We start from the raw sequence: 6879 nt of genomic DNA, 5'->3' as shown, positions 1-6879 counted from the left end.
TTTAATTTCTAAATTTGATCGAGATGTACATATGAATTTGTTTAGTAAAAGAAGAAGCAGTGTATCCGTAATTTCATCATTATTTGATCATTAGTTTCATCCATAATTTCTGACATTTGAAATTTCTCCATTCTACGTTAATATCAAATCTTTGCAGAAAGGACAGAGACAAGAATAAAAGAACAGCGTGAATCTTTTGCCGCTTATCCAGCGACTTAAGTGAAACTAGCATTGCTTGATGTTATTTTAATGAAGGACGACGGCCAGAAGATATGATAACGGCGCCATTTCGTCGGTAGTTACAGGGTAGAAACACAGGTTGGTGCGCTGGGTGGTTCTTCTGGCGCGACGCCAGGCGTCCGCCGAATTTAGCATCGCGGCGCTGACTAACTCGCGTGGCATTCATTCAATCGTCGACCAAAAAACCTCACTGCCTGCATAGTATCTTGCTCTTTGCGCGAAATGCGTGTCCTAAGATGATTAAAAAAAAGATCAAGTTTCAAAGCTGAGACTGAAGTTATCCAAGCATAGGTGCGAAATATTCAGCAAGCTGGAGAACATATAGAATTCTTCGGATATTGCATGTTTTCTGTCATTTTTTTTTGCAACGCTGATTCCTTTTTGTTTTAAAAAATTATTATTTTTATTTGTAGCTATTAAATGTTTTTACATATTATGTGAATATTTTGCATAATAGAGACATTAGAAATTTTTGTAAGTAATTAATAAATAAAGAGAAAATTTAATAGAAATAAGAGATAAATAATTATTTCCTATAATTATACTTTTATTATTTCATTTCTTTTATAAATATGAAACAATTATTTAATTGGGAGAAATAAACTTTCTCTTATATATTTAATCCAACTTGCGAGACCGGAAAAATGGATAAAAAATTTCCGTTTAGAATATTAATCTATTTATACATCACGGCAACAGTGAAGCTTACACGCTTACACGTTTTTCAAGAATATCTGCGATTTCTACGACTTAGTGGGAATTTACGCAGTCAACTATTCGCCGTTCTTTGATACATTTCTCCTATCCCACGTCATTTCCGCGCTGCATTAAAAAAAAATGCTTGAAATTCTTCAAGGCAGAAAAGAATAGAAGTCAAATCAATTTCGTGTCATCATCGTATGAAGTATTTGCGAAATATTCGATGGGATACAAATACAATAATACAAATCGCAAGAGAAACCTCTAGATAAGAGCTGCGGAACAGGTGTCTCGGCAGCGATATCGTAAATCGTCGACGGTATCGTCGTCGAACGGCCAAAAATAAAGTCACGAGTTCTGAGCACAGTTCGAGCGAGCGAGCGAGCGAGCGAGCGAGCAAGAGCATCCTCAACCACTGACGCAATTCAACCACGGACCATCCATTAACGTAACCGGCCACCAATCGAGCGAACACCTCGTGGCTTTCTACGCAATCTACTTTGATCCGTCGGCGCATCCTACAGGTGCCCAAAGGGTGTTTTGTCCGCCCACTAGCGCGATTCGCGTATTTTCGACATTCTTGGAGCGCTCCCAGGCGCGGAGGAGGAGGAACGACGTCAACGACGACGAGGAGCTCTTGACGGATAAATCGCGACTGCAACCACGTGCGGTCGCGACCGAAAGAATACGAAAGAACACACATGGCGATGCGAAGAAGCGAGATTTGCTTAATGCTCGAATGAAATCTGAAGTTTCAACGACAGTTCTCAGAATGATCGCTTGTATGATAATAAATTACACATCGAATGATTTATACTCGTTTACTAAATCGGGACAAACTTGTAAAAGGGGAATTTCCCATTTTGGGTAATTTCTCGCTTCGGGAAGATGGATAAGTACGGGGGCGGATATAGTTTTTGCCGAGATGACAGGGATGCCGAGTCATTAGGGGTGGTTCCCGGGGGGCGGCGGGATCGTTTACGACGAGAAAGCGTGACTGTATCGCCTGTCGTCTCGTAAAGTATCCGGATACGCGTAGTTCCTCCTATAAATCAGCGGTCTCTCGCGCGTGTGCCTTCCTCTTTTCTTCACGTCGGCGGCGGCAGCAAGTACTTTCCGCGTGCCGGAAAAAAGGGAAAAGCACGCGATTGCTATTTAAAAAGCTCGTAGGTGGGCGGCTTTCTAGCGGTCGGAGCATGTATGAAGACGGCGAGCGTGAGAGAGAGAGAGAGAGAGAGAGAGAGAGAGAGAGAGAGAGAGAGAGAGAGAGAGACAGAGAGAGAGAGGATTTCGACTTCGCCGTTCCTCCGGCGGCCTCGGCATGGGGTTGTCGTGCTATTTTCAGGCCCCGCTGGCTCGATGCAGCTGTCGTGGTCTTCGGGTAAACCACCTCTCTTCTATTCCACGGCCATCCGCGAGGCGCGACAAGATAAGTCGAGGAGATCGGAATCTAGAATCTTGCAACGAGACTCTCGTCCCTTGGCGAATTTTTCTCGAACTCAGACGTTCGCCAATTCTGCCTCTCGATGACAACGGACGAGCTCGAGTAAACTCTCTTCAACTTTGAAAGAACTTTTTATCATAATATTATACTTTATAATATTAATGTCTTTTAATTACAATAATATTTATAGCGATAAATGGATAAATAAAAACTATTATGTTATTTGCAATAATTCCAATTCTTTGTTACTATATACGTCATTGTAAAGTCAAGTAAAGATTCTTTGGAATAATACAATTTTTGTAAAATATTATAATCTCGATAAAATTTGTGATAAGCCATTTCGAAATTTTGTTGAAGTTATTATAATTAAATATCGATCTGCTTACTAATTTAAAATATTAGTTTTTTTGTAATAATATAGATTTTTGAAACTTTATTTATGATTTAATAGAATTAATGAAATTTCATTAAATAGAATTGCAGCGAGATTAATAAAGATTTAATGTTAGTACCAGGTGGCTGCTGGAAAATTCTGCGCCGTGCATGATCATAAACATTTACGGGAACGCAGACATCGTGAAATATAAATAATCAAAATTGAAAGAATCTTCGGAACTAAACATTCATGCCTAGGATTTGTGATCGAACGAACCTATAAAATTGTCCGGATTCCGAGAATAACAGTACGCTGTTGAGGACGCGAAACTTCCGCGAAACGATGCACAAGCGTCGCGTCGCGTCGGCGGGAAAGTGGAATAAAAATCCGTCTTCCGCGGAAGAGCGCCCACCGGAGGATGAGGGATGAAGACGAGGTCGAAGATAAGCCGCAAAGATCTTGGCCAGGCGCCAAGACGTCAAATTTTCAGCCGTTTACGTGTACTTCCAACTTTCTCGTCTGCGCTTTCCTTCGGCTCTCCTATGCGTCTTCTAGGATCTAGGGTGCAATGACACCAAGTAGCGCAGCTTAATGACTATTCTCTATTCACGGTCCGTGAATCATTATGCAAGAATAGGCCTCGCGCACCTCGATTATATTCCACCGCATTGTTGCTGTTTTTAGATGCATTACACGAGCAAAAGAGAAACAATGCACTATGGTAGGTGGATAGGCGACAAATGAGTCAAGTTTCATGATGATTTAGAAAGAATTACACACAAGAAAAGCATTTTTGCTAAAGTATCTAAAAATTTGGCCAGATACAGATATAGATCTGAAAATAATTTTATCATCGGATCACTAAAATATTTATATAAAACGTTTAAATCGGTTGCTAGAATATTAAAAATTTTTATAATAATATCATCATGCTCCTATATAATAATTTTGATACCCTAACAAAATTATTTTCAGATCTGATCAAATTTTTAGATACTTCAGCAAAATTGTTCTTTTTATCCATTCAAGGAGATACATCTAATCATAAATGATAAATGATAAATGTTGATAAATGATAAAATACAATATAATCAGATAATTGAATATAAATGCAAAAATAAGAACAGAAAAATATAAAAATCAATTAACTGTATGATAAGGTGATGATTCCAATTATGGATCGTTTAAGGTTAAAATGACTTTTATTTATTTATGCAAATTTATTAATAAAATATTGAAAAGGATACGACTAATGTAAAAATATTATAATTTTAAGGAAAAATAATTACACTTTTAATAATTTGATTATAAATTGCAGAAAAATATATAAAAATATTTATACATATATTCCAATTACATTTGGCACATATTTTTTATTTTTATTTTGTTTAATATCAAATTACTTTTATGTGTATGTTTATTAATAATGGTCAAACTTATATTGTTCTATTTAATATGATAATGGTAATAAAAAGGTAATTCTAAATAAATATAATATATATATATATATTATATATATATATATATATACATATATATATATATATTATTATTATTATATATTACTTAAAGGTAATTTTATATAATTTCAAAGAAGTTAGAAAGTTCCCAAACAATACAGTCAAAATCAGGATATAAGACGTCTTAAAAGTCTTTTATATGATTTTGGACTTTGGATTATCCTATTCTTTTCTTCTCTTAAATATTAATGTTAAAAAAAACAATTTTATGATATAATAATTATCTAAAAGAATTATTAAAAGAATATAAAATAATAATCTATAATTTTATTAATATATATTTTTGTAACTGTTAACTTTTGATAAATTTGATCTGGAATTAGTACATAATCCTTCATTGGAATAATCACCTTAGTGCCACAATTTTAATTTTAACATACTCATCGTCGAAGAAGAGCAAGAATTAGTTAACTAAAGGTTAGAATTAAAGAATCGAAGATAACTTGTATGATGAATAGCAGAAATTATGACAGATAGATATCTCGGAAATATAAGGTCCGATAATGAGATATTTAGACATGGCGAAGAAATATAACGGGTTGATACTTTTCGATGGATCAGGGTTTCGAAAAAAAAAAAAAAAGAAGGTTCGAGTAGTGCCAGTGGCAAAAAACGTCAACCGGAACGACTCTTAATTTAGTTCTGGGTGCAAGAGGTTAACGCTGGGTGGAGACGTCCGTAGAAACGCCTTCCTTTAGGGGAGAGCGCCGTAAGACACGTTGGCTCGTGTTCGGAGGAATGTCCTCGAGGATAAAGGGAGACAGTTCCTTCCGGAGACAGCGATCAGCCGCCTGTTTCATCCCCCCTCGATCGCGTTGCTATTCTTACACCGCCATCGGTACGAATTCAGCTACTTGCCCTTTGCTTCGATGTTGCTGGAGTGCTCTCCCCTACGAAGGGAAGTTGGTCCAAATGGTCATTTGATATTATTCAGTAGTATTTCAACTGAAATAGTTAAAACGCGATTACATATAATATTTGATGACGCATCGGAATTCTTTTACCACTTACGAATACATAATTTTTATTATCTCACTTCTTTCATATTAAATTATACTCGCAATTTATATTCGTTTATTTAACAACAAATCTCAATAATAAGTCAATTATTTTGAATTTATATATACTATTATATTTTTTAACGTAATATCTTTATATCTTGTGTGTGTTTCGGAGATAGATTACAATACTTTGACATAATCCATACGCGAGATCTTCTTTCGAGACAGGATCGCACCCTCTCCTTTCATTCGTGTCTGTTTATCTGTCCATCTCTAAACTCGCTTCCTGACGCTTCGATCGAGATCGCAGACGCCTAGTTCTTCCTTCAGCCAGTGTAGAGTTTCGTCGTGAAATTCGTAAATGAGCCCCCGTGACTCGCGCTTTTGAATGGAAACCGACAGGGCCGACGGTTTTTACGAAAGCTGCCACAGGATGCGGGTGCGCGCAACGGAGAAGGGGTGGCAACGCTCATTTTCGTTCTTTTCGGCGTTTTTTTTTCTGACTCGCTTCTCCTTCGGTCTTGCGAAGATCGGAGAGAAAAGGGAGAAATACCGCCAGCTGATCGTCGCCGTCACCGCCGCCGCCGTCGCGCCGTTTCTGAAAAGGGAGCCTCTCGCAAAATGCGAGCACGTGCTCGTGTGCGTGGGTCCCTTCTTTTTCGGTTTTGCATGCCTACTTGCCACCTGCGAAGACGGACTCGTCTCGTAATGCTCCGCAGTCTGACCCGGTCGCAATTAATCCCGGGTACTCCACTGTCTGCAGTTTCTTTTTGTCCTGGAAAATCACGTGGATCAATAGACGATCAAAAATATACAAGAGAACTTAATTCATACAAAATTCTTAAACTCAAACTTGACTCTTTAGACAAATTCTTTTAATTCAAAGAAAGCGCAAAGGCATATCGAAATATTTAACTAAGAAAACTTAACAAATAACATGCAAATTAAATCTTTATATTAAAAATAAAATTGTAACAAATAAATATTTTTATGATAAAGAGACAATTTTTTTGACACGATATTATTACTCGAACATTAGTACGGTCCAAAAATGGTCAAGAAATACATAGAATATCCAGTGACTGTAGAGATAATTGCTCATCCGAGATGTCGGAAATGTTGATGACTTCCGTTTTCGTTTGCAACATCAGAAATTCATGATTTTTATGAAGCTAATAAGAAACTTGGTTAAGACGGAAGTCATAAAGGAAGCACTTTCTGTCCTGCTAAATACCATTTTCCGGAGTTAGAAGAACAAGATGAATCAAGCTGCCTCTGCTTGGTCAAGGCTGTGCATTCGCGTGCCAGCGTCTTTATTCCCTTTCTTTCATCGCTGTTGCTCAGACACTCTCTATGGAGCGTGGTGACAGGAAAAGGAAATGAACTAGACGGTGAACGACTAAGATCATGGTTTCGAACGATACAATGAGGAATTTAAATATCAGTTAATAAACATCAATAATACATAGAAAGAATGGTTTCGCTGAAGTATCTAAAAATTTGGTTAGATATAGATTTGAAAAATAATTTTGTCAATTAGAATATCCAAATTAATTGTTATAATATAAAAAATTTTTTTACAATATTATCATCATG

This window comes from Pogonomyrmex barbatus, unplaced genomic scaffold (assembly GCF_055798465.1).
Source record: "Pogonomyrmex barbatus isolate J1 unplaced genomic scaffold, ASM5579846v1 scaffold6, whole genome shotgun sequence".
NCBI lineage: Eukaryota > Metazoa > Arthropoda > Insecta > Hymenoptera > Formicidae > Pogonomyrmex > Pogonomyrmex barbatus.
The sequence above is the reverse complement of the archived record's forward strand: the minus strand, read 5'-3'. Positions refer to the sequence as shown.